The 27,578-nt window shown below is 43.6% G+C and overlaps 1 protein-coding gene across 13 annotated transcripts in view; it reads left to right on the top strand.

Moving 5' to 3' along the window:
- LOC307199768 (uncharacterized protein) overlaps nt 1-27,578 on the top strand; it is a 101,002-nt gene that overhangs the window by 11,550 nt on the left and 61,874 nt on the right. Inside the window, exon 3 of one of the 13 annotated variants that reach the window (XR_013832164.1) lies at nt 12,441-12,595. The exons of 9 other annotated variants lie outside the window; for them this stretch is intronic. The gene's annotated coding sequence lies outside the window, so the exon portion shown is untranslated. Of the gene's footprint in view, nt 1-613; nt 992-9,192; nt 9,361-12,440; nt 12,596-16,207; nt 16,231-27,578 lie in introns of those variants that run through there. 3 more of the 13 variants (XR_013832173.1, XR_013832174.1, XR_013832175.1) reach the window with 3 other exon arrangements.

The raw sequence follows: 27,578 nt of genomic DNA, 5'->3' as shown, positions 1-27,578 counted from the left end.
GGAAAAGCAGTAATTTTGTTTAAATAATCCTCTCACATTTCTGAGTAACTTTAAGTTATTTTTTAAAGAAAGCTCAGAGCTTGTCATTATGCATGATCTTTGCCCAGAAAAGTGGCATATAAATATTTAAAAATCAATTAATCACCACTGCCCTTTAAAAACTCTGTTTACCTTTCCCAGTAATAAAAATAGGCCAGGATCTGTGGATTTTTGCATGGTGGAAAGTGTTGTGGCACAAGATTTTTGTTTCCCTGGCAATGACCTCTGCTGTTGTTCTCCTATCTTAAATATTCCCAAATGACTGTTTTCAGAATATTCTTCTCTTTCTCTGTACTGCTGCTCCAGATATGTCACCATTATCAATTAAGCAGTTTGTGACATCCAATCATCTCTCCCCCATTTCCATTCCATTTGCATTCTGAAAGTCAATTGGGCAGAAAGATTAATCGGAATATTTATATTATGGTTTAACAAATGCAGTACAGTGATAAATATTCAGCACCTGTCAGAGTGGCCATTCATTAAAATTAGGGGAGTAGATGAGTAAGAAATAATCAATACTTGTTAAGGACAGCCACCAAGAATGGGAAAATATTTGCTCATTATCTCCTAGTTTTATCTGGCCCTTTGTCTCATCAACATTCAGCCACACTGCCAGGGAGCATGAAGGAGAAAAACTGCAAAAAGACAAGGACAGGAGAGAGGAAAGGAAAGTGATGGCATCTCAGTGTTGTTCTGATCTGTATAGAAGCATTTCCCTTCGTACACCTTTCCCTTGGCACATGCAGGCGGGCATACAGGGGTTGAGAATGGCACAGAGCATGGACTATGCAGAATTAGATAAATTAACTGGAAGGGTTCGGAACCTGTGGGACCAGAGATTCTTAGAAGATTGGAGTAAATATATGAACTATTTGAAAAGTAATTGCAATGAACAGATTACGCTAGTGCAATAAGTTTTCTAAGGAGGGCTATTTGAAATATTGTAAGAAAGACTACGAGGAGAGTTATGAGTTAATGATAATTAAGGGTAATAGAGAAATTAAGAAATGCAGAATAAGTAATAGAGAATGAAAAATTATCAGAGGAGTTGACGGAAGTCTAAAATGTTGTATAAGATAAGAAGTTATGTTATATGATTGTTGAAAATGATATGTTAAAAATAAACGTGTGTGTGTGTGTGTGTGTGTGTGTAATGGCACGGTGCAATCTGCCAATATGAACATCACAGAGAAATATTGGGCACATAGTGGGTGACAATTAGAGCTGAAAGAGAGTGTCAGAGTCTCCCTTTGCCAGTGACTTATTGGCACCTGTCAGAGCTGCCTCCAGGTCCCAGCTCACAGAGGACCAACGCTAGGCTGTAGTTATGTACAAAAGTCTTTATTGAGGTTCAGTTTCCATTTTAAAGCCGCAGCGTGCAGCTCTACGTCTCGACCTTAGACCGGCGAAGTCCCGTCTGAGTCTCCTCCCCTTCCACACCAGTTTAAGACTCTCGCCTTGCTCCACCTCTTCCTAAATTCCTTTCTCCTCTGGGCCCTCCTGCCCGCTAGGGTTTCATCCTTCCTGGACTCCTCTGACGCTGACCCTGATGATTCTTGCCCCTCCTTCCGGCGGGCTTTAGGACCTGGTTCCCTATCCGGGCTACCTTCTGTGCCGCTCGCCTGTACATTTGAACTTGGCGCGCGCGCCCAGCCTGCAACTTTCCTCTTGACCGTTAACTCGCTCTCCGATGGAGGCGTGGTCAACCCTGACTCATCTTCTCTCGCTGGTGGTGCATATGTGGGCTCTGACACCTGGGACTCCTCCCCCCCACTACGCTCTGGTGGGGAAGCTGGTCCTGATTTCCAACTGCTGCTCTGGGAGTCCCCGCTGGCCCCTTGCTTCTGGGGTGTCCCCCTTGGGTCGCCCCTTGCCCTGCCCATCGGCGCCCCCTTCTGTGAATCTTCCGATTCGCTGGAGAGGCTCGTGGAATCTATCGGGCTGCTGTCATCTTCTCCTACTCTGCCCTCGGATTGCTCCCCCTCGCTCTCCATCTCCTCTCCTCCCTGCGCTCCCGCTGAGTCCCTGACAGCACCCCTCCCAGAAAACAATCACTTACATTTTTTTCCCCTTCCTTCCTTCCAATCTCACTTGCCCTCACTTGCCTTAGTGTCAACCATGGACCAAATCTATGATGTATTGTGAGACAACTGTAAACTGTAAGTGGTGAAACTTAGTGGACAGGGTGCAATGTGTATTACTAGATGTTCCTCATGGTCCCTTCCAACTCTACAATTCTGTGATTCTATCTCCACTCCCCAACTCCAAAGGTGAGGGAGATCCCACAATCCGGAGTAAATTGATTCATTTTCCTGATGATTGCTAGATGTTTGTAATACTTGTTTGGATTCTGCCGTCAGCTACAGAAATCCTACAGCAAGAGAGGACTATGGTGCTCATGTCTTGTTGAGGGCTTCCCAAAGGCATCCGGTTTTCCACTCAGAGGACAGAATGCTGGACTAGATGGGCCTTTGGCCTGCTCCAGAATCATAGCTGTCAACTTTCCCCCTTTTTTAAGGGAAAATCCTATTCAGAATAAGGGAATTTCCCTTGAAAAAAGGAAAATGTTGACAGCTATGCTGGTAGCTTCGAGAACACTATCCAACCATCTCATCTTCTGTCGTCCCCTTCTCCTTGTGCCATCCATCTTTCCCAACATCAGAGTCTTTTCCAGGGAGTCTTCTCTTCTCATGAGGTGGCCAAAGTCTTGGAGCCTCAGCTTCAGGATCTGTCCTTCCAGTGAGCACTCAGGGCTGATTTCCTTCAGAACGGAGAGGTTTGATCTTCTTGCAGTCCATGGGACTCTCAAGAGTCTCCTCCAGCACCATAATTCAAAACCATCAATTCTTCGGCGATCAGCCTTCTTTATGGTACAGCTTTTCTCGAAGCTACCAGCATGAGTTTGACCAAACTACGGGAGGCAGTGGAAGACAGAAGTGCCTGGCGTGCTCTGGTCCATGGCGTCACAAAGAGTCGGACACGACTAAATGACTAAACAACAACAAATGTCCAGAACAGCTCTTCTTCTGCATCTAGAAATCTCTTTAATCTTGTCAGGCCATGTGCCAACTCCTGCTCTATTGCAAGAATGGGATCCTCCCCACCACTCCTTTTGTATTTATTTTTTTTTACAGAGGTGGGGTGGATAAGCTGGGAGCACTCCATTAGTGGTGTAAAGGATGCAAGTCTCTTTTTAGGTTCTGGAGTCTGAAGAAGCTGGGGAGAAGAGACTTTCTTTCTATGCTGTCTCCAAGCCAAATAACTTTCCATGCAGGTTGGGTTGGGTTCTTGAAAGAAGGAAGATTTTCAAAGTCGAAATGATTAGATTTCAGCACCTCCGTTGTCCCTCGCAAGAGCGAAATTAATCTAGGGATGGATAGAGCTGGATGGCTGAGAGACAGTCATCCATTGAGCCATCTGCCATGCAGATCTTTCCTCTCATTATCTCAGTAAGCCAGCAGGCGGTTGCAAATTGAAACATGTTTCAGTAATGTTTACGATGTCCTTGTGTGGCGCACTTACTGTAGACATAACAGAGAGAAGTTAATGGTGAATTTATTTTCAGTTCATTTGAGTCGTGTAGGAACAGAGGAGCTGCCTTATATCAGGCCAGACTGATAGTCTTGATGAACTATTGCCCACTCACGAGGGCATTGTAACTGTGACATAGTGAATTGAACAGAATGAAGACAAGAGATGGGGAGTACAAAATTTTGGCCTTGCACAGGGCACCACTAGAATCGGAAAGACCAAAGTCCACCCCTGCCCATCATTATTCCCCCCTCTGTAACCTAAAATCCAGTGCTAGAGTGCAACTGTCCTTTGTTCTGTTGAGCCCTAAATTTCCTGTCAATCAGAGACTTCCTGTCTCTTAGTATAAGCAGAACTGAAAAAACACAGGAAGATCTAGTTGTTTGATGTCAAGTCCTAGAAATGTACAATTTTCTAGTCTCCAACTTCTCCCCTCAGCCTTAAGTATCTAGGGATTGTGCCTGAAAATTCCTTAAGTGTCCACTGTATCTTTGCAAGGCAGGAGGATGGAGAGGAAACCAGAAGTTGTTCTGAGCCAGGATTTCAAAAGAGCATTCTCTGTATAGAGTTTGCACCTCTCCAACTTAAACTGTGCTGGGACAAAATGTGAAAAACACTATGCAGTACATTAAAACTTTATAAAAGACTAGATAGATTTTTTTTAAGGACGCAGGTGGCGCTGTGGGTTAAAGCCTCAGCGCCTAGGACTTGCTGATCGAAAGGTCGGCGGTTCGAATCCCTGCGGCGGGGTGCGCTCCCGCTGCTCGGTCCCAGCGCCTGCCAACCTAGCAGTTCGAAAGCACCTCCGGGTGCAAGTAGATAAATAGGGACCGCTTATCAGCGGGAAGGTAAACGGCGTTTCCGTGTGCGGCTCTGGCTCGCCAGAGCAGCGATGTCACGCTGGCCACGTGACCCGGAAGTGTCTCCGGACAGCGCTGGCCCCTGGCCTCTTAAGTGAGATGGGCGCACAACCCCAGAGTCTGTCAAGACTGGCCCGTACGGGCAGGGGTACCTTTACCTTTACCTTTTTAGATAGATTTTTTTGTGTTTTTTTTAAAAAAATAATGAGATCTTATATTTGGATGTTCAAATATGTTTTTAAGTGCATAACATAGTTACTTACAAACCTCAGTATGCTAATATGAATCTCCAAGGGCAGGTTTATTGTCCTGTTATTTACTTCCTAGCAGAAAACCTATTTCCAAGCCAAAATCACCCTTTCTTTATTGACGTCAATAGAAGTAACTCTGGGAAATCTGAGTCAATGTCTTAAATATTTTATAATCTGTAAATCTTCTGAAATGAGGCACTCCTGAAGAGTTTTTGCAGTGAGGTAAAACGAAACCTAGGCCAATCATATTAAATCAAGAAACAGCACCTGGGATATTGAACGAACATAAGCGGGCAAAAAGTGAAAAAGCATAATATTGAGCTGCGGTTTTTCTACTTTCCTCACATTCGTGGTTCAGTGTCCCAGGTGTTATATCTTGATTGCATCTTATCTATTGATCATGCAGAATTTATTTATTTCACAAGATTTGTGTACTGCTTGATTGTAAAAAACCCCTCAAAGTGGTTTGCAAAAAAGAATGGAACAATAAAATATTCAGTGAAGAGCAGCTGAAAACAATTATTCAGAACATTCAGAAAATAATTAAAATCAACAATAAGCTAAAAATCAGAGTAAAACAAATGCCAAAATTCTGCATGTCTGCATAGGCTTTCCTAAGCAGGTACCAAAACGAGTATAGTGAAGGTCAATTGGCAGGGAGTTCCTAAGTATGAGTGCTTTCACGCCAAGAGATTGACTTTTTACAAATGTGGAATAAGTATTATGCATCACCTGTAACAGCAAGTGGAGGCAAGACCATCTTGTAAGTAAAATGGCACCAAGTTGTTATAATAAATTAATAATAATAATAATAAATTTTTATTTGTACCCCAGCCGGAGCTGGGCTCAGGGCGGCTAACATCATAAAACTAACACAGTATGCAAAGAACATAAGAACATAAAAACAGGCAATCAATTAATTAAAATACAGTGGTACCTCTGGATGCGAACGCACCCAGAAGCGAATGCAACCCATGTCTGCGCACGTGTGGGTCGCGATTTGCTGCCTCTGCGCATGCGCATGACGTCATTTTTGACTGCGCATGCGTGAGTGGTGAAACCTGGAAGTAATGCACTCCGTTACTTCCGGGTCGCCGCAGCGTGCAACCCAAAAATACTTATCCCGAAGCTACTTCAGCCCAAGGTATGACTGTACATCTTAAAATTAGTTCAGAACAAATTAAAATCTGGACAGATGGCAGTCCACGGGTAAAATTGAGAGTGGTTAATATTCTCCAGGGCCAACAGTTACCACTGGTCTTATAAAGGACCTGTGAGCAGGCTAGGAGGAGTCTTTAATGCTTGTTTTTATACAGAAAGAAAAAAATCAGATTGAACCCTGACCAAAGGCCTTCACATACTAATAGTAACACCTTGAACTTAGCTCAGCAGCAAATTGGCAAACAGTGCAGGTCTGTGAGCCAGGATGTTATATGCTGACAAGGTCTCACTCCTGTCAGCAACCACGCTGCAGCATTATGCACTAACTTCAGCTTCCGGAGCAAGCAAAAGGGGAGCCCTACAAAGAGCACATTGCAGGGATGTAGTCTTGAAGTAACCACTGCATGAGCTACGGTGGCCAAGATTTCCTGGTCCTGCTGCTGCTTGTCAGGTGAGGTAAGGTAAGGAAGTTTAGGAAGTTAGGCGGCAGAGACAGGGAGTTAGTGGGACAAGGTCATTTCTAAGAGGCCTGAACTGGCTTATAAAAATGGCCTGAGTTCTTCCAAAATAAGAAGTCTTCTTTCTTTCTTTCTTTCTTTCTTTCTTTCTTTCTTTCTTTCTTTCATGTCAGTAGTTTCTGAGGTAATCTCAGGTTATCCTCCATGCTTGTCCATCTCTAGTCACAGTTCATTTTCCTCCCTGCAGGGTTTCGGACTTTTGTTTGCCTCCTGAATATGTGGAACGCTGTTGGGGGGAGCTGCTGAAAACTGCTGTCTACAGAAGTCATTTTGCCTTGAAGAAGCAGCCATTGAAACTTTGTCATACACATTTGTCTGTGATACTTATTCCGTCCCTTCGGCTCTTTATTCTCTGGCTCTCCTTTCACAGCTACATTTTCAGACTCTTATCGGCATCACAGAGATGTCTCTGGGCTCGGGGTTGTGTTGGCACTCCCATTAAGCATACCCCAGGGCAGTGCTACCAGAACAACATAAAAGCATTGGGACTTGATATACCTGCCATGCTCAGTTCCAGCATGTAACCGTGTAATTGGCCTTGCTTAATAGAAACGGGCAGATTAAATACTGTTTACCACCAAAGCAACACTAGGTTGAGTCCCCTGCTAATTACTTTGCCACATTGTCAATAAATCAGTTGCCAGGTTAAAACGGAAATTAATGTGGTCAAGTGTAAGCATTTGAGACTTGGGAAGAGAACAGCCCTTACAAATGGGTTCTCCTTAACAGACTTCATCCGCACAATGAAAACAGGCAGGGAAATCTATGGTTCCTTTCTGCTAATAAATGGACGATAAGAAACGTTAAGCAAACAGTTATGACAAGTGTGCAAACGAGGAGCAACACTAAAGCAATTATGGCAGGACACATTTGTGGAGGCCAAGCAGTCAAGCTCTCTTTCTTTTTTCTCGTTCTTTTTTTGTTAGTCATTTGTCCAGTGTTGGTATGAAGCACCAAGTTCAGATTAGGAAAGATAAAGTCAGAAGACTATTAATGTTTGGGAATTTGAAACTGCCACCTTACTTTGACAGATGCCATATCATAAAAAATCAGACCCCCTTTCCGTACTATATCCTGAGGAGTTGTGGAGGATGTTGTCTTTTAGAAAATGCAGTTCATTTTGTATGTTCCTGTTTACTGCAGATACCTGGTTGTTGTTGTTTGTTTAGTTGTTTAGTCGTTTATTCGTGTCCGACTCTTCGTGACCCCATGGACCAGAGCACGCCAGGCACTCCTGTCTTCCATTGCCTCCCACAGTTTGGTCAAACTCATGCTGGTAGCTTCGAGAACACTATCCAACCATCTCGTCCTCTGTCATCTCCTTCTCCATGTGCCCTCCATCTTTCCCAACATCAAGGTCTTTTCCAGGGAGTCTTCTCTTCTCATGAGGTGGCCAAAGTACCTGGTTGTAGTGCCACCCTATATATAAGTGTGTGTGTGTGTGTGTGTGTGTGTGTGTGTGTTCATTCCACAGTCAGGAACAAAAATGTTTGCATGGTCTAATGTCACAGAGTTGGCCAATTTAAATGGGTAGATTGCTGGGTTCATAGATGCATAGAAAATATACCAGAAACTTTGTTTTATCAAACAGACAAATATTAGCATGGCAGATTTATTTTGTTGCTACCACAGTAATAGGATGAGGGCAGTATTTTCCTAGTTTTTAAGTGTGCATTTTAAAATGCACCATTTATAGAGCTGGTATACTGCAGTGACTATTATGAAGGCTTTAGCTACAAGTCGGAAGTCATGCAGTTGGGACAGTTTGCCTGGTCAAAGGAAGGGAATCGAGGGTGGTATCAGGAAGGCTCAGCAACACGAGAAGCAAAAATGCTAAGAAAATCCATCCTACTTCTCACTGATATAGTCTTGGGCTGTACTCCTTCAAATGACAGTAGGGACATATGTGATTGAATGCTCCTTCATAGGGGGAAATCCTTCTATAAAGAAAACCAGCACCTCTGGGGGAAGACTAAATCCCATCTGCTGAACATATAACTCTGGGAATTATTTTTATTTTAGTATACAGAAGAGCAGTTATTCATGTAAGTCCTCATGCATCTAAAGTGGTGCTGCTCAGATACAGTCTGAAACCTTATTGAGGTCTAGACCTTAAGCTGGTTGATTGAAACAGCCATGCTAAAAAACAACAAGCCACCAAAATAAAACACAGGCACGGAATTGTGGTTGCAATCCTGAAATTGCTAGCATGTGGGTGGATTAGCAGGATTCCATTCACTCTAATTGGACTCCAGCAAAGGCCTGCCCGCATAGAGCTCTTTGTAGAGCCTGTCTAAATTAGTTCTCCTCCTTTGCTCAGGGAAGTACTTTTCTCAGAAAATACTCTTTGCCTGTCTACATTGTCTCTGACAGAAATGTATCACAATGAGAGCATGAAAAGAAAGCCATCAAACAAAACCATATTCCATATAATAAACTGAGGTTCGACTTTAGAATTTTATTCCTCCTTCACATCTTTCTTCACCCATTTCCCCCAAACCTTCTAATTTGCTACTTGGGGAAAATAAGCTAACAGCAGGAGAGGAGAAAATATTTTCCTTGGAATTTTACAAACATTTCTTCATATAATATTGGCTATAAAGACATATTTGAGCTGTTTCTTACCTGCGGCATGAGGAGTTTCAGGGTTTTGTTTGGCCTGGCCTTTAAAGCAAACCGACCTGGTTCATGTTTCTTGAACTAACACAGTTACGGTATCTTCTGGTTTTCGCACTTCTCTCAATTTTGCCACATAGTTCTAGGTTGTAAAATGCACCAAAGTGTTTACCAATATGAGTGTTTTCAAGGTTGTCTCTCTTTTTTTTACAGTGCATATTTTGTGGAAAAAATATGTACAGAAATAACGAGCGTTTTAAAGAAATCTGCTGGATCAAGCCAAAGGTCCATCAAGCATTGGACTGTGTTCTCACAGTGGAATCCCACAAAACAGGATCTGGGTGCAACAGCCTTCTCCTCTTGCTGTTCCTAGCAAGTGGTATTCAGAGGTATACTACTTTTGACAGTGGATAGCCCTTGTAGCTAGTAGCCATTGATAGCCTTCTCCTTCATGAAATTGTCTTCTTCTCTTTGAAGGCCATCCAGGCCATCAGTACCTCCTGTGGTTCTATCAACTATGTGCCATGTGAATAAGCACTTTGTTTTGCCTGCCCTGAATCTTCCAACATTCAATGCCCCCAAGTTATCGTATTTATAAGTGACAGAGAAAAACTTTTCTCTATCCACTGTCTCCACATCATGGATACTTTTATACACCTCTGCCATGTCTCCTCTTGCTTGCCTTTTCCTTTAGCTAAAAAGTACCAGCATCTTAAAAAGCAGAGACATCACCTTGCCAACAAAGCTCCGTATAGTAAAAGCTATGGTTTTCCCAGTAGTGATGTATGGAAGTGAGACCTGGACCACAAACACGGCTGATCGTCGAAGAATTTATGCTTTTGAATTCTGGTGCTGGATGAGATTCTTGAGAGTCCCATGGACTGCAAGAAGAACAAACCTCTCCATTCTGAAGGAAATCAGCCCTGAGTGCTCACTGGAAGGACAGATCCTGAAGCTGAGGCTCCAATACTTTGGCCACCTCATGAGAAGAGAAGACTCCCTGGAAAAGACCCTGATGTTGGGAAAGATGTAGGGCACAAGGAGAAGGGGACGACAGAGGATGAGATGGTTGGATAGTGTTCTTGAAGCTACCAGCATGAGTTTGACCAAACTGCGGGAGGCAGTGGAAGACAGAAGTGCCTGGCGTGCTCTGGTCCATGGGGTCACGAAGAGTCAGACACGACTAAACGACTAAACAACAACACCAGTGTTTGAACATTTCCTTGGTGGTGGTGGTGAGTCTATTCTACCATTCTGTTTGCCCCTTTTTGAACCATTTCCAGCTTTAAAAATAATAACTTTTCCTTAGCCATGTTATTTTAACAATGATACTCAAGGAACTATATTCATAATAAATGATTTGCAGAGAAACATCCAATCAACATCTGTATACCTACCTTACTGATTCACTCATTCTGTTGTCCAACACATACCAGCCTTTTTTATATTTTCACCTTTGCTGTCACTATTAAAACAGAATTGTATACATAAAGGAAAAGAAAAGTGAAGGCTCGGTTTAAAATATTGAAACCTATTGGGCCTTGGGGAAGATGATAGGTCTAGTGGCAAAATTGGATAAGGGACACAGAATTTATCCAAAGCAAGCTTTCTCAATGGGCCACCATGGGGCCCAATGGCTTCCATTCATTTTTATCTTCAGTGCCAAGTGGCAACATAAGTCATACTCCCATGGCCTGCTTGCTCTCCAAGGTGCTGAAAAGTGGTCTAATGCCCACAGTCTCATTTCCCCCACCCTTTTCAGATCCAAGGATTTACTCAGCAGCACCTCATAAGCAAATATTTTAGCTAAATCTACTTTGAACCCTCACCAGAGAGCCATAAATCAGATTTTTAGTCATGCTGACTGAAAATTAAGGCATAAAGATCCCTAGATCTTTTTTTTTAAATAAAATATTTATTAAAGTTTTCAAAAATGATACAATATAAAACAAAAAGAAAAAACAACAAAAATACAAAAATACAAAAATAAAAACAACTAAAAACACATAGTTTCGATTTACTTATTTTCTTTTAACTTATTTTCCAGACCTCCTCATACCTCCCTTTCTTATATTCCAATTCAAATAGTTAGTTCAGCAAATCCTCTCCATTAGTTTTTACTTATTTCTAAACCTTATTTTTCATATCTCTTAAACATTACAGCTGGAAACCACTTAATTTCTGTCCAACATCATTTTAACATTCATTAATTTTACAATATTTCCGCAAATAGTCTTTAAACTTCTTCCAGTCTTCTTCCGCCGACTCTTTTCCCTGGTCTCGGATTCTGCCAGTCATTTCTGCCAGTCCCATATAGTCGATCATCTTCATCTGCCATTCTTCCAGAGTGGGTAAATCTTGTGTCTTCCAATATTTTGCGATAAGTATTCTTGCTGCTTTTGTCGCATACATAAAAAAAGTTCTGTCCTTCTTTGGCACCAATTGGCCGACCATGCCTAGGAGAAAGGCCTCTGGTTTCTTCGAGAAGGTATATTTAAATACCTTTTTCATTTCAGCAAATGATAGATTTTTGCAAGCTTGACTGGGGTCATGTACCACCTGTAAATCATTTTCATAATATTCTCTCTTAAGGCATTACATGCCGTAAATTTCATACCGGTGGTCCATAACTGTTCCCAGTCAGCAAACATAATATTATGTCCAACATCCTGTGCCCATTTAATCATAACAGACTTCACCGTTTCATCCTGAGTGTTCCATTTCAGCAGCAAGTTATACATCTTTGACAAAATCTTAGTTTTGGGTTCTAACAATTCTGTTTCTAATTTCATAAAGATCCCTAGATCCACCAGCACCACAAACCTACCTTACATTCACAGCACAACTCAGTACATGTCTACTCAAAAGTAAATGTCATTTAAATCCATGCAACTGACTCACAGGGAAGTAGTATAGGATTGCAACCTAAGACTGTTATTTATTTACCTCTGCTGGTGGAGATATAGCCTCGCACCTTCTACAGTAAACCACAGAGTGGCTTACAACATAGAACGTAAAAAAAAAAAGTCACTCTAAATATAATCTCTATACAATACCAATATCTAAAAGTTATACAAATACATAATAGTCCATATTGAATATATACTAAGCAGCTATGTGAAATTGTGTAGAATATCCCAACAATAAACTCTATAACCTCTGTGAAAAACGTAAAATTATGAGACACTGTAATTACCTACTTATTTCAGGTGCACCTATAAAACAGAGTATGTATCTAATAACAATAAGCTCCTGAACAATAAAGGAGGTGAAAATCAACAGCAGGAGAGCTAAAGTGCAGAAATAATATACAAGTGCATATATCTCCCTGTACAAAACTAGAGTTTAATCCCTCTACCCTAGATAATGACAGACCCTCCCAGCTTTCACCTGAAAGCTTTCCTTTCCTTTCTGAGTCTCTCTCCCTGAGATATCTCCATTTTCCTGCCTCTCTCAACCAGGGTCCCTCCACCATCTGCCAGTTTTATGGGATGCAATGGTGCCCCAGAAGGAAAGACATCAAGGCCATGACCCACTTTTCTGTCTCTCCCTTGAGGTGACCCCCACCGGTGTCCCACCATCACTGGGCAGCCTGCTGGCGGCAGCAGTCTTTGAGGTGGGTAGAGTTCCATTTGCCTGTCTCTGCTCCTCAGCAGCTTATTAAAACTGAACCATTCACCAGACTGCTGTCAAATTTCTGTAAGAAGTTAAACTGTCTTAGAGAGTGCCTTCTGCACCATTCCACAGACCTTGCCTCTCCATCATGTGAAGGACTGTGAGGCTAAATGACTGGGATGTGACAGAGAATAGAGAAACCTAGCACATCCCCAGTCTCTCAGTGTATGCAGTTATGGATTCTGGCACAATTCCATAGTCTTTCCTACATCACAGTGAAATAGGAGCAGTTGTCAGCTATTACATGCCTATTATCGATTTCTATGCAACTTTAATTGCCATGGCTTCTCCCAGTCAACCCCAGAAATTGTCATTTCTTTCATTTCTTTCACAGCCTGCACCCGTAATAGTTCAAAGTGGGGAAGAATCAGGATTTTTCCTTGACAAAATGTCAATGAATGTCTTGAACAAGGTTAAAAAAAAATTATGAATTAAACTAATAATGTAAAATTCTGTATCTTGGGAAACCTCCAAAAATATATACATTTGGGATGAGTAATCTGTGACCTTCCAGATACTTTTGGACTCTTAATCGTCATCTGCCCCAGCTAGCATGGCCAATGATCACGGATGATGGCGGTTGAGGTCTGAGAATATCTCATGGAGGACCACAGCTCCCCCATCCCTGATGTAGACTAAAGGAGTCCATGGCATGCAACAGAATCATATGCATGCTTACTCAAGTAAGCCCCATTGGATCCACATTTACTCTCAAGTAAACAGGCACAGAACTGCAGCCTCAGTTAATTGCTAGTACTTTATTTTATTTGAAGCAATATATGCAATTATAAATCCTACTGATGAGGTTGAAGAGAGCTGAGCCGAGAGGTTGCAAATGAAGTGAAAGTGGAGATTTAATTTAGCCATCTTTGGCTTGAACATTAGAACAGCAACAAAAACCTTTGCACACACATCTGTTTTATGGCTACACCAGACATCTTTATAAAGCCCGAATATTTGGCTCTAATCTGAGTGCATGAAATGGGTTTGATCCAATCTTTATTTCACTTTTATCCTTTGCTTCAGATTAATGAATCTTTAATCACATTGATGGGGAAAGTTAATAGAAAAATTAATGAAAGCACAACATCAGGGCCTGAGAGATGGACTGAATAACAATAGCAAGGCTACCAGCTGCAGTCTTTCTTGCATTCCGGAGACCACAGTTTATGGTTCATAATGCCTGATCTCAGACATACATTTTTCTACAAATGGTCCATGTTATAAAACATATAAATAACCCAGTAGCATGTTTGTCATATACTTGACATCTAATAAGGGATATTAATTTAAAAGTGCCGAGTACAGAAAGAGCCTTTCAGACTTTAATCCATTTTGTTTCCTTTTACGTTTACCCTGTCGCACTTTCCCGCCACCCGAAGTCATTCATTATAGAATCTCACCTGGCCACTTATCAGGAATGATTTGATGGAGTCAGGCAATCAGTACCTTCCTGTTCATAAAACAGCTTGACAGTCAGCCTTCAGAACTTAACTCTGTCATGCATTGACTCCTCTGTGTCTCTTGTGGGCAAAAGTAAAACAAAAAGCCGAGGGAAACAAGGGGCAGATATCGTGACAAAAGAAGTAAATAGACATTGTATCATAGCAAAGCTAAATGGTGAAGGGAACTGGGGTCCTCCCCGGACCACACAGCCTCTTCTCAGGCCACACCCCTCATGGACTCTGCGTTGCACCTTCTTCAAGTGCTTTTGTCTGGTGATGTCTCCTTGAACTCTGATAATGCTTCTTGATTGGGTGGAGGATAAAGATGGATGTGCTTAGAAACTAGCCCAGTGTCCAAAGGTATTTTCTGATACCTTGTTCCACTCACTGTTGCCTCTGGCTTCGTCTGCTTCTGGCACGTAGCCATTTTTCTCAAAAGGAAGTAGAACCAACCAGATGAAAAAGGTTCACTTGCACTAGACATTGGCCATAGTTACAGGTAAGGTAAAGGTAAAGGTAAAGGTACCCCTGCCCGTACGGGCCAGTCTTGACAGACTCTGGGGTTGTGCGCCCATCTCACTTAAGAGGCCAGGGGCCAGCGCTGTCCGGAGACACTTCCGGGTCACGTGGCCAGTGTGACATCGCTGCTCTGGCCAGAGCCAGAGCCAGAGCCAGAGCCGCACACGGAAACGCCGTTTACCTTCCCGCTGGTAAGCGGTCCCTATTTATCTACTTGCACCCGGAGGTGCTTTCGAACTGCTAGGTTGGCAGGCGCTGGGACCGAACGACGGGAGCACACCCCGCCGCAGGGATTCGAACCGCCGACCTTTCGATCGGCAAGCCCTAGGCGCTGAGGCTTTAACCCACAGCGCCACCTGCGTCCCCCATATAGTTACAGGTAATGCTTACCAATTAGTGGTCCCATTTGCATCAGAAGACAACTTCATCAGGTCCAACGAGGTTAGGCTGAGCAGAGTGATCCAACTGGGGAGATCCACCAAGATGGATATTCACATCTGTATCAACAACAACCATGAATTGCTCTTGCTGGTTCAGGGTGACTGAAAGACTGACTGCAAACCTATATACACCTAACTGGGTCTAAATACTATTGAATTCAATGTGGCTTACTTTTAAGTAGGCATGGATAGGCTTACATTGTGAATGGGCAAAACACAACTGGTTTGAAATGAAATTGTATTTCAAGAAATATTTAAGGGAAAGCAATGTATTCATTCGTTCAAAATAGCCATTTTGACTAAAGGAACGGTTATAAAATTGACTTCAATAATAGTCAATGTAATTTTCTAGTATTGCTGTCTGAAAAACTTTTAGGGTGATTCACTGAACTCTATTTTCAGATTCTCAACAGAATCTCAACTTTTGGTGTCGATTTAAAATGCTAAAAACGTAGAACTTCTGAGATGGAAATTCTACAGTGTGCCAATCTCCACCCATTGAAATATATTAATTATCCATTGTTCACATCCTAAATTTACATAAGAGGGAAGTTTCAGATGACTCAGGCAGTATTTCCCTGGTTTATCTCCTATCTGAAGTTGCTGGTATCCTTTTACAACATTAGTAGGTATGCAGTGAAAATGAGGGCCAAAATTAATGGATTATGCAACTAATTGGGCCCCTTTCCAGAAGTTGGATCCAGCACATTCATGACCAGCCCAATTCTACACCACCCCTGGAATGACCTTTTTCAGGAATCTATTGCTGGAATCCCCCACCAGTAGCACTCTTCTCCCCTGGTGGAGATCACTATTGGGGTGGGGGATTTCAGCCTAGCTGATTCCTCAGCAGTGGCCAATATTGACTGTTGAGGGTAAACCTTTATTTGTGGGCTAAAAAGGAAGGTTATGCTTTGAAGTGTTCTTAAAAGCCCCTTTTTATTACTTGTAATAAGAGATAAAAAGGGGGAAACATTCCAGATGGTCTTTCTTTTTAACAATTAATTTCAGCTTTTCTTTATTTAACTAAAAGTCACCTCAAATTTATTTTTTTGTCTTAAAAAAGCATGTTGACCGAGGTACTGGTAATACACATTTTTATTTAAAAGTCATTAAGTAAATCCATTGCTTCCAACCTTTTTGCCTTAGGGTACTAAAACATTCATCCTGGATTCCACCTTGTTGTTGTTGTTTAGTTGTTTAGTCGTGACCGACTCTTCGTGACCCCATGGACCAGAGCACGCCAGGCCCTCCTGTCTTCCACTGCCTCCCGCAGCTTGGTCAAACTCATGTTGGTAGCTTTGAGAACACTGTCCAACCATCTCGTCCTCTGTCGTCCCCTTCTTCTTGTGCCCTCAATCTTTCCCAACATCAGGGTCTTTTCCAGGGAGTCTTCTCTTCTCAGGAGGTGGCCAAAGTCTTGGAGCCTCAGCTTCAGGATCTGTCCTTCCAGTGAGCACTCAGAGCTGATTTCCTTCAGAATGGAGAGGTTTGATCTTCTTGTAGTCCATGGGACTCTCAAGAATCTCCTCCAGAACCATAATTCAAAAGCATTGATTCTTCGGCGATCAGCCTTCTTTATGATCCAGCTCTCACTTGCATACATCACTACTGGGAAAACCATAGCTTTAACTATACGGACCTTTGCTGGCAAAGTGATGTCTCTGCTTTTTAAGATAGTCTCATTAAATAAGTAGAATCTGACCTAGAACCGGTAGGGCTTTGGATATTCTTGAGTTACCACACTCATACCCATGACGTGTTTGAAGTGATATCTGCAACTGTGGACATACCCCTTCCTTCCATGGTCTGCATACATAGGGTTGTTTCACGTAGGAAAATGTTTATCACCTGAACCCAACTTTGTTCCATAAGCACCATTTGTCTTTTTGCATCCTGTGGTCTTTTTATCCATCTCAGCTGGTCTGCTCTTGCCAGCTTGATCCCTACAATTGGTGGGTCCTCTTTAATCTGTGTTCACCTTTGGACAAATCCCTCCTATCTCTCAGAGCACTGTTCCAAAGTTGCTGAAACAAGTGCAAAACACTCTCCTCTGGAGCAATAAAGTAGGAGCTTCACTTACCTGAAGTTACATTTACTGTTGGAAAAAGTTTTTTAGCAAGAAAAAAAAAATCCCTGCCCGACAATCTATATATCTTTTTCAATATGTGGGATAATTGGGGAACTACTGGTGCGAACTCATATGGTAACTGCATAATATATGCTGTCAATTATCTATTCCGTGACGTGAGTCACAAAAATAAGAAGCCACAATCTTGAGATCCAGTGGGTGGCCTCAATGACAGCAGGCGGCGTTTCTGGATACACTGTCTTTTAGGGCTCTCTGATTTTGCTCATCAAGCAGACGTGTCACGCAGCTCAGGTAGAACGTAGTTGCACATAACATTACAATTTTTGGAGCCAGCTCACCACAGGGGAGTTTAAGAGGAGAGACTTCAAAATTATATATCTAAAAATGAGACCCAAGTTGATATAATTCTAGCATGTCTCTTCTCTGTAAAAACAGGTGTTGAGTTTTGTTTTGTTTTTTTTTAAAAAAAAGAATTCACAATTCAAGGAAAATTTTACGATCTGCACTAGACCTGGAAACTAACAGCTAGCGCACACATGGCTACAACCTCAACAGATGGCTTGTGTGTGGATCAGCCATATTGCATCAACACTGCAGATAGAGATTTTCGATCTCTTCAAACGCCAGATTTTCCAGTAAAGTCAGCTGCCAGCCACCAACTGTACAGTAATGAAATTATGTCCAAACATGTATGAACAAGGCTTAAGAAGCAGCTCGAAAGGCCTATTAATAAACAGCATACAATGGATGGAATCCAAACAGCTGCTTGAGGCCAGTGACTTCTGCCGGCCCAGTGAGGCTTCGGGTTGACTTTTTTCTTAGAGCAGCTGATCCAGGTCATATCACAATCTGCTTTTGAATCTCCCTTAATTTTCAAAAGGAGTTTACCATTTAGCATAGGGAAACTCCTTTCCAAGGAGCCCATATTTCACGTTCCTTTTGGATTATAGAGTTCATTGCATTGCACCAGAACTCTGAAACTTAGGTTCTGAGACTTTTCTATTTTATAGACTTTTCTATTTTATATATTTCACGTTCCTTTTGGATTATAGAGTTCATTGCATTGCACCAGAACTCTGAAACTTAGGTTCTGAGACTTTTCTATTTTATAGGGGTTGTGGAGTTCACCACTGTAATAATAATAATAATAGTAATAATAATAATAATAATAATAATAATAATAATAATAATAATTTGTTATTTATAGCCCGCCCATCTGGCTGAGTTTCCCCAGCCACCCAATCGAGTGTTAAAAACAATACAGCATTACATATTAAAACTTCCCTAAACAGGGCTGCCTTCAGATGACTTTTAAAAATAAGATAGCTGCTTATTTCCTTGACATCTGATGGGAGGGCGTTCCACAGGGCGGGCGCTACTACCGAGAAGGCCCTCTGTCTGGTTCCCTGTAACCTCACTTCTCGCAATGAGGGAACCGCCAGGAGGCCCTCGGTGCTGGAACTCAGGCTGAACGATGGGGGTGGAGACACTCCTTCAGGTATACTGGACCGAGGCTGTTTAGGGCTTTAAAGGTCAGTGTGATGGCCTGGGAATCCGATTCAGAGGCTGAACCGGAGGAATCCCGGCCTGCACAGAAGTCCCTGCCTCCAGGGCCGGCTGAGCTGGATCAGGGCCTTGCATCTGAAGCACCTGCATCTGTGCCGGATCCTCAGGAGCAGGCACCAGGTGAATCCACTCTGGCTCTGGAGGTGCTTGAGGACACATTGCCTACAGGTGAATCTCCCCCTGGGCCCAGTAACCCTCCAGCCTCTCCTGAGCTGCAGAGGCTTAGGGCAGAGAGGTGGAGGGAACTGGTTTCTTCCAGGAGGAGTGCTTGCCTTAAGGCCAGGAGAGGCGGGTCACCTGGGGGCCGGGACCGCCCCTGGCCTCAGAGAAGATAAAGGCCAGTCAGCCCGGTCCCAGGTTGCGGGAGCAACGTCGCTGGAAACCTGCTACTGCCAGCACCCAGTCCTTTTCTTCCAGAGTTCCCGACCACACCCGGCTTCTTGCTTTGGATCCCGCTTTGCCTGTGTCTCTAGACCCGTGACCCAGGACTGGACTCTGACCACGTCTCATGGTACCCCCCCCCCCGGGACCAGCACAGTCAGCAACAACACTTTGAATTGTGTTTGGAAACATACTGGGAGCCAATGCAGATCTCTCAGGACTGGTGTTATGTGGTCCCGATGGCCACTCCCAGTCACCAGTGTAGCTGCCGCATTCTGGATTAATTGCAGGTTCTGAGTCACCTTCAAAGGTAGCCCCATGTAGAGTGCATTGCAGTAGTCCAAGTGGGAGATAACTAGAGCATGCACCACTCCGGCGAGACAGTCTGCGGGCAGGTAGGGTCTCAGCCTCCGTACCAAGTGGAGCTGGTAGACAGCCGCCCTGGACACAGAATTAACCTGTGCCAGTGGCGTAGCGTGGGGGGTGCAGGAGGGGCCAGCCGCACCGGGCGCAACATTTGGGGGGGCGCTCGCTCGCACTCGCAGCTCTCTGCCCCTACCTGGCTCACTCTCTCTCACTGCAGTGCTGGCTGTCCGAATCCGATCCGAGCTGCCGGGTCGCCGCCCACTGTGGAGGGGGAGGGTGCCAGGAGTGCGGTGCGGTGCGGTGCAGTGCGGAGCGGAGAGAGAGCGAGGGAGGGACTATCTGGGGGAGGGACAGTGCAGCGGCCGCCCAGTGCAGCGCTGAGCGCGAGAGAGAACCACACCCGACCAGCCTAGGCAGCAGCAAGAAGAAGCTGGCAGCGGCGGCAGGTTAGGGGTTAGGGGCGCAATTACTTGCCTTGCCCCGGGTTAGGGGGCGCAAATTACTTGCCTTGCCCCGGGTTAGGGGGCGCAAATTACTTGCCTTGCCCTGGGTTAGGGGGCGCAAATTACTTGCCTTGCCCCGGGTGCTGACAACCCACGCTACGCCACTGACCTGTGCCTCCATGGACAGCTGTGAGTCCAGAATGACTCCCAGGCTGCGCACCTGATCCTTCAGGGACACAGTTACCCCATTCAGGACCAGGGAGTCCTCCACACTCACCCACCCCCTGTCCCCGCAAAACAGTATTTCTGTCTTGTCAGGATTCAGCCGCTGGGTGTAATTTGACATTGTTGCTTAGAAAACATACATTATGTTCAGTGCTGTTTTTCTATAGTAATAAAAAAGAGGTGTTGGAACTCACCATGATTCCACCCATCCATGGAATGATTCTATGATTCCATCCATCCATGCAAAAATCCCAGACCAAATGAAGCTATTTTGAATCCAAAAACAAAGTTCTTTATTACACCTGGAAGGGTGTAGTCTCTGCACTGCTTTTGAGGTTTTGAGCCAGGAGATGAAGGAGGTTCTATACAGCATTTCAGGCCATTAGCGGCATTCTTAGACACAAATGCCTCCTGCTGTTTCCTAAAGCAGGCCAGCACCAGTAGCAACACCTCCCTAGCAACAGCTGCTTCCTAGAATATGCCAAATTTAAAAGCACTTTAACGTTTTATGGCATGAAATGATTTTGTCAACCCAGGAAGCAATTCTCAAGCCACAACTTCCACAAAGGCAATGTGCAGAGCCTTTAACCATTGCACAAGATTGCCCCAAACACCTTCAGCAGAGCTTCTCTCACCCCCAGCAGAGGATGGCAGAGAGGACACTATGTGCCGTCCTAAAATTACCCACCCCAGCCATCCTAGACTAATTTATATGGGGAGAAGCCTCACTGAATTAAATGAGACTTACTTTAGTGTAGACATATCATACTGTCCAAACATGAGTAAACAGAATAAATCTGTAAATCCTCAGCTTTATACAATACATAGGTACCTCGGGTTACACACGCTTCAGGTTATATACGCTTCAGGTTACAGACTCCGCTAACCCAGAAATAGTACCTCGGGTTAAGAACTTTGCTTCAGGATGAGAACAGAAATTGTGCAGCAGTGGCAGCAGGAGGCCCCATTAGCTAAAGTGGTGCTTCAGATTAAGAACAGTTTCAGGTTAAGAACAGGCCTCCAGAATGAATTAAGTTCTTAACCCGAGGTACCACTGTACTGATCTTTCAAGGATTCTTGCTCCTCCCCCTCTTTCATCAGCTCCCCAAGTTTGTTCAAAATCTGATAAAATAAACATGCAATTTTAATAACTGGGAAATCCCTTTGTATTTTCACTGCTCTTCAATGTTTGCTCAATAGGAATTCCTGCCTTAGAAATATTGTTCCTCGCGAACAGCAAACCTCCTTTCTTATTGCCTCCATCTTGTTTTTTCTGAACAAACTTACTCAATGAGACCTGGTCCCTGCACATAAACAGTTTATTTCCACTATTTCTTTTCTTTGTGCTTGCAGAGCTGGCTAGGGTCAGAACTGATGCGCAGAGTGTGGGGAATCAGCAGGAGTTTGTTCATCCTCTTTAAAGTGCTGTATTTTTCATCCGGGAAAGTTTGTGTTCGTCTGTTTTTCTGTGTGCTAACATCACTGCCTTATACGCTGCGGAAGATTGTCTCCTGCCAGGCAAGGCTCCCTGCATGATGCTAACTCTGTTTTCACTTTTCTCTCACGGGACTTGTGTGAAGGAAGTTCAGAATGTTTAAGGTTCAGTCAGCTAACTTGCCCAGCTCCACATCTGAGGTCTGAAATCACACCAGAAAATCTGTTTGCTCCGCTGTGTCAAGCCATTTCCTTTGAGAAATGACCAGCACCCACAAAAATCCCCTCCCATCATTGCTCAATTTTCCATGGTGGAAATCAGGGCCCAGGCAGGGAACCAGAAGTAGATTCACCTGCACAGGTGACTTGGACTAGCATGGAAAGTGACAATGGTTGTATTTACATGCCCTTTTGTGATGGGGAGTTTAATTTTGTCAGTTTCTCAATCTTCACTTTGATTGTTTAAATCCTTTCAGCCCAAATAATGGCTAAAGGCAGGAATGACAACAGGATTTCTTGGGCTTAGTATGCTGCAAGTGGATTGGGGCCCTTGCTCCACCACCCCACAATCTACTGGCAAGAAGTGCTGCTTAAGTACATATATTAATTCAGCCTAGCCCAGCTCACAGGGCTGCAACAAAGATAGAAAAGGGTATAGTATGGTAATGTAAGCAGTCATGAAAGGCAGAGCCTCGAAGTGTCCCTATTTTCCAGGGACAGTCCCAGATTTACAGAAGCCATCCCAGTTTCTGATTTGATTTGGAATGTCCCACTTTTCCATAGGACGTCCCTATTTTCATTGGAGAAATGATGGAGGATATGGAATTACGTGACACCTAAGCCAAGGAGATAAGTAACTTTACAACCTTTAGAAGACATTTGAAGGGAGCCCTGTATAGGGAAGTTTTTTAATGTTAAATGTTTGATTATGTTTTTATATATGTTGGAAGCCGCCCAGAGTGACTGAAGCAACCCAGTCCGATGGGCAGGGTATTATTATTATTAGAGTTGTTGTTGTTTAGTCGTTTAGTCATGTCCGACTCTTCGTGACCCCATGGCCCAGAGCACGCCAGGCACTCCTGTCTTCCACTGCCTCCCGCAGTTTGGTCAAACTCATGTTTGTAGCTTCGAGAACACTGTCCAACCATCTCGTCCTCTGTCGTCCCCTTCTCCTTGTGCCCTCCATCTTTCCCAACATCAGGGTTTTTTCCAGGGAGTCTTCTCTTCTCATGAGGTGGCCAAAGTCTTGGAGCCTCAGCTTCATGATCTGATTATTAGAGTAGGACACCCCTATTTTCATCAGAGAAATGTTGGAGGGTATGGAAAGGTTTGATGCAAATATATAATGTCAGTGTTCCAACCTACTTTCCTTGGTTGGGCAGCTTGGGGTGGATGTGGGAAGAAAGCTTCCCTTGGTTCCTGAAGAGTCTAGCCTAAGGATTAGACTAGGACCTTCTATTGTGCTTATGAAATGTGTCAGTAAATATCCCCCAAAACATCCACAGTGTGTGAGAGATGGTTCCATCTTTCTATTCAGCTCCTCCCGGCCATTTTGTTGCACCCATTTTGTGACTGGTGTCCACTGTACTTTCTTATGTGCCCACTAGCCCCCAAAAGTTGATGACCCCTCCATTTCTGGACATCCTCATTAAAAAGCTGACTGACATGAACCTTTCTTCTACCATCTGTGACTGGATTAAAGACTTCCTGATAGATCAGACACAGTGAGGATTGGACATGTAACATCTAATTCCTTAAAAATCAGCACTGGCACACCACAGGGATGTGTGCTAAGTCCCTACCTGTATTCATTGTATACATACGATTGTGTATCATCTGGCCCGTCTACCGCAATTATTAAGTTTGTGAATGACACCACCATAATGGGTTTAATAACAGGTGGAGACGAATCAGTGTATAGAGGGGAGGTCCAAAAAATATCTACATGGTGCCTAGGGAACAACTTGCACCTTAATATCAGCAAGATAAAGGAGATGGTGTTGGACATTCGGAGGAAGAGAGGAGAACTAGCCCCGCTATACATTGGGGAGGGCTGTGTGGAGAGAGTCTCCTCCTTTAAATTCCTAGGAGTTTATCTCAGTGAAGACCTTACTTGGAAAATAAATACAACCCAGGTGATTAAGAAAGCCCAACAGAGACTCCATCTCCTCAGAATATTGCGAAAGAACGATGTCAATCAACATTTGATGATCTCCTTCTACCAGTCAACAATAGAAAGTGTCCTTTCATACTGCATCACGGTGTGGTACGCTGGTTTGACATCATCTGTTAGGAAGTGCCTACAGAGGGTGGTGAATACAGCACAAGATATTATGGGCTGTCCCGTGAATCCACATGATGAAATAGCGGAAGAACGTTGCCTCAGGAGAGTGAGGAAAATTCTCAGGGATGATTCACACCCTGGCTGGCACTTTCTTGCCCTCAGGCAGAAGATATAGAAGCATGATTAGTCGCACCAACAGGGTAAAGAACAGCTTCTATCCGTGGGCTGTTAGGCTGCTGAATGAAAAGATAACAACAGGGCAACTGACTTTCGGGTTTGGTGGGTGTGAGTCAGTAAACGAGGGGAATTAAGACTAAGAGAGCTGAGTGGGGGGTACTCGTTTAATCTCACTATATACAAGTTGTACAAGTGACAATAAAGTATTTCAATTTCAATTCAATTTCAATTTATGCTGCCCTGCGGAGTGCAGTAGAGCAGACAGGGAGGCCCCCAGCTCAGTTTTGAGGTAAGCACACAATGAAAACATGGATCAATAAGATGGTTGATCCTGCAAGTTGAGCTAGAGCGGTGTTGTCTGAAACGGAGAGACAGTTGTCTTCTCAACCTTTAGGGTACCCACACTGGAGTTAAGAAAATTAGGGAATATCAATGCTTGTTGAAGAGCCTTGCAAGTTAGTACTGTAACTGTGGCCAATTCAGCCAAGCTCACTCTCATGCCTTCATTCCAGTGAATGTCTGTGGTCTACCAGTGAGCTGTGTTGAAGTATAAAAATATTTCTTTTGGACTCAAATGAAATGCATTGTAAAACAAATTACTCCATCAAATCTAGCTGAAAGAGGCCATGAGCTTGATTGCCACCGGATGAAGCCAACTCAACTACAGTTTCCCCACTTCACTGCTGAGTGAAAGCAAAATGGCTGATGTGACATTATTTTTGATCACCCATAATGACACTGATTTTTGAATGTCTCTGCTGAATGTGCTGAGCCATTTCTTGATATGAGACCAAGAGATACTGCCAGAGAGAATCAACTGATAACAATTTAATATCTTGATCTTTCAGCAAATCAGCAAAAATGGGTAGGGGAGGGATCAGGAAGGGGGGGGGGTAAAAATGTTTGGCTGGAGAAGTTTGAAAGCTACATTTGATTTCTTCCTTCAGGGTTACAGTAGGTTATACTAGGACATGAAAGAAGAGTCCCTGCGGACTTCCGGGTCGGCGCCATCGCCGAATGGCGGACTCCCTCCGAGCTCCGGAGGGAGTTGGCTGGGTAGGGGTCGGGTCCTGCCGTGCCGGCGACGCGGGGACCCTCAAAAACCATGGGCGGAGATGCCCATGGACTTGGTGACTCGGCGGGCACCGTTTGCGCCCCCCCGACCCGCAAAGGAGCCTTTTTAAAGGCTGCGGAGCGGGTGACGGGGGGGTGTGGTGCTGTGAGTCCAATGCTTCCCCTGCCCAGCGAAGCCGCATGCCATTCGGCGGAGAGCAACGACTTCTTCTTTGAAAATTTCGGATTTGGACTAAAAAGAACAACCCGTGAATAAATTGATTGGACTTAAAAGGGAAATTTGATCTTTGAATTTGGAGCGAGCGGGGGGAGTGCAAAAAGGAAGTCCGCCCCCCCTGTTGTAGATGGCTCAACGCAAGGATTTGACAACTAAGATCGAGAGATGAACTTGTTTACCTGAAAAAAAATTTTTAACTTCACGAAGGGAAATTACAATAATTGTGCTGGAGGAGAAGACTGATTTGTGGGAACTAAAATGCAACCCCCCCGGGAACCGGGAACGATCCGCTATGAGAGACTGGTGAAGAGACACAGAAACTTTGACAGCTGTCAAAGTAGCTGTCAAAGCAGGAAAATAAAAGAGAACTTTGTTACGATGGCTTTGCTGGTTAGATTTGTTACAATTTGGACATAAATTATTGGAAATAAAGGCAACAAGTTATTTGACTTTTGGGTCTGATTTTGAAAGAAATTAAGTTACCATATTCCCTCTAGAGGGAGGCTGGGACATTGCAACAGTAGCAGCAAGTGGAAAAATACTATGAATTTGAGCAGGATCTGTTATCTCTTGGGAAAGCTGCAAAAACGAAGCATTATTTTGTCTACAGAGGTTTCTATACTAAAGGAGACAATGGATTTATCTATTGAAGAAAGGAAGGGACTTGACGCAAGTTATGTTCCTGAATAACAAAAGCCTCTGTGGAGAACAAGAAGTTTCTGAATTAGAAGGTTTCTGCAGCAGAACAGGAAAAAGCAACCTGAGGAATAAGAGCTGGACCAAATTTGAAGCCGGAGTATTTGGAACATCCAGACTTTAAAAGGACCAAGAAATAGAATTTAAGTTAGACTCTTAAACATAGAGGTCTGGATGGAAGAACAATGACTTTTTCTGAGAGTTTTTTTGAGATTGGACTTTCTGAAATTAAAAGCTATCAAAAGACGGCAAAGTGGAGTTGAGATATAGACGTGGATACACCAGGCTGGCAGTAGACAATGGATGAACTTTGGGGATTGGAACCGGGGAATGGGGGGGGGGGAGATTTGGAATCCAAAGGCTGTAAAATTATATGTTATTTCTTTCTTTACTTTTTTCATGTTTGTTGTTTGAAAATAGGGGAATTCGTGGAAGGGAAATGGGGTCGATCTTAGGGAATTATATAAAATATAAGGAGAAATGGTTCATTAAGATAAATAAGATAAATTAATTTGGAATAAATGGGTTATTTAAAATTACAAATAAGGTTTTAAAATTTGGGGTAAGAATCTGTGGAATCAATTTAAGGGAAATGGAATACAAGAGGGGGGGGGGGAGTCCGGGAAAGATGCCACTGAAACCAAGTGTAAATCATATTTGTTTTTTCTTTCTTTCTTGCTATCTTTCCTTTTTATTCTGGAAAATTTTTAATAAATATTATTAAAAAAAAGAAGAAGAAGAAGAGTCCCTGCGGTCTGTCTTTTTCAAGATTTCTCAGTCTTCCCAGGTTTCTTCTTGAGACAACTTTTTTTTTTTCAGTTGTAACCCGACAAGGTCTGAAAAAAGCTGACACTACAAAAAGTCACTTTTTACAATGCACAGAAAAGACATTGCTTGCTGCCCAGAATTTTAGCATCACTACCAAGGGAGGCCTGTTAGCTGTCTTGGAGAGCATGTGCTGTGTATAAGAATATTTATAAAGGACCAGGCGTTGGGTGTTCATCAGCCAGGTCTTTGTTCTTTGCTTCTGTACTTGAGATTCAGACAAAAGAAACAATGAATCGCAGAACCCACTGCCAAATGAGAGACTTGTTTTCGGGTTCAGATAGGAGGAACAGGAAGTTGGGGGTAGAACTAGGTATGAAATGTTTCCCCAAGCCAGCCCCAGTCATACCTTGGATTGCGAACGCCTTGCAGGTTTAACATTTTGGCTCCTGAATCCTGCAAACTCGGAAGTGAGTATTCCTGTTTGCGAACTATTTTTGGAAGCCGAACGTCCGACAGAACTTCTGCAGCTTCCGATTGGCTGCAGGAGCTTCCTGATGTGCTTTGGTTTCTGAACATTTTGGAAGTTGAACAGACTTCTGGAACGGATTCCGTTTGACTTCCAAAGTACAACTGTATTTTAAAGGTAAAAAGACCCCTGACCATTAGGTCCAGTTGTGACCGACTCTGGGGTTGCGGCGCTCATCTCACTTTATTGGTCGAGGGAGCCGGCGTACAGCTTCCGGGTCATGTGGCCAGCATGACTAAGCTGCTTCTGGCGAACCAGAGCAGCGCACGGA

This window comes from Podarcis cretensis, assembly GCF_951804945.1.
Source record: "Podarcis cretensis genome assembly, chromosome: 12".
NCBI lineage: Eukaryota > Metazoa > Chordata > Lepidosauria > Squamata > Lacertidae > Podarcis > Podarcis cretensis.
The sequence above is the reverse complement of the archived record's forward strand: the minus strand, read 5'-3'. Positions and strand labels throughout refer to the sequence as shown.